Here is a 423-nt window from a genome sequence, read left to right on the forward strand (position 1 = left end):
ATTCCTAATTTTGCTTTAAAAATAATATCGATTCTTGAAAAATACAGTAAGAAAATTGATCCTTTTTCACAAACCCTTGTAGCAGAGCACATCTCCCCAAAATCTATTTTTAGCCCAAATATACACAAGCATTGTACCTAGCGTGCATACGTTCCTCTTACTTTCAGGAACGTCCTACCGTCTATGGGGTAGCTGTTTCACAACTTTACTTTCTCAACAAACTTGCTTTTACTTTGCACTGCGGACTCGCCCTGAATTTTTTCCTGCGCGAGATCCAAGAACCCTCCCTTGGGGTCTGAATCGGACCCCTTTCCTGTAACACAACCACCGCTCCCAGCCTCCCCGCTTCCAGCCGCTACGCCCAAAGTCTCTTATATGAACAAACCCCTAACTCGTCCTGTGACTTTGATGCGTGTGCGTTTT

The sequence above is a fragment of the Pan troglodytes genome, chromosome 20, assembly GCF_028858775.2.
Source record: "Pan troglodytes isolate AG18354 chromosome 20, NHGRI_mPanTro3-v2.0_pri, whole genome shotgun sequence".
Classification (NCBI taxonomy): Eukaryota; Metazoa; Chordata; class Mammalia; order Primates; family Hominidae; genus Pan; species Pan troglodytes.